Source organism: Mus caroli, chromosome 11 (assembly GCF_900094665.2).
Source record: "Mus caroli chromosome 11, CAROLI_EIJ_v1.1, whole genome shotgun sequence".
NCBI lineage: Eukaryota > Metazoa > Chordata > Mammalia > Rodentia > Muridae > Mus > Mus caroli.
Genome location: NC_034580.1, coordinates 97,485,715 through 97,486,306, shown reverse-complemented (window position 1 = coordinate 97,486,306; position 592 = coordinate 97,485,715). Strand labels below are relative to the sequence as shown.

The 592-nt window shown below is 50.0% G+C and overlaps 1 non-coding gene across 1 annotated transcript; it reads right to left on the bottom strand.

The window, feature by feature from the left end:
- On the bottom strand, positions 1–183 carry LOC115032730. Its single transcript, XR_003838345.1, has one exon. It is a non-coding gene; the product is annotated as a U2 spliceosomal RNA (small nuclear RNA).
- Positions 184–592: the final 409 nt, after the last annotated feature.

Below are 592 nucleotides of genomic sequence, written 5' to 3'. Positions count from 1 at the left end.
CACCGTTCCTGGAGGTACTGCAATACCAGGTCGATGCGTGGAGTGGACGGAGCAAGCTCCTATTCCAACTCCTACTTCCAAAAATCCATTTAATATATTGTCCTCGGATAGAGGACGTATCAGATATTAAACTGATAAGAACAGATACTACACTTGATCTTAGCCAAAAGGCCGAGAAGCGATACCGGAGAAGAGTGCCATGCCCAGTGCGGTCCTTTCTTTGTCTCACTTTAACTCGTGGTGAGCGTCGGCGTAACTGTCTCCCTCCTATCCTCCCCCACTTCCCCCAAGAAAAACACTGGACTCTGCTACAAACTTCGTACGCTCTTCAGGTTTCATGAGAAATTTCATATGCGTGTGGGATCCCTGCATTTCTCCCCCGTAGAAGTATGGTCTCCAGCCTATTTGCATGCTCCGCCCTGCCGTGGGGGCGTGGCCACCGGGACTACTCCCCGGAGCCGCCCTGAGCGAGCCGCTGGAGACTTCTTTTGCTACAGGTGAAAGGCAAAGTAGAAAATGATTTAATGGGTTTCTTGGTGGCTGGTGTTCCATCCTTCTCAAAGGTAACATGGTTGACACACAATACACAGAA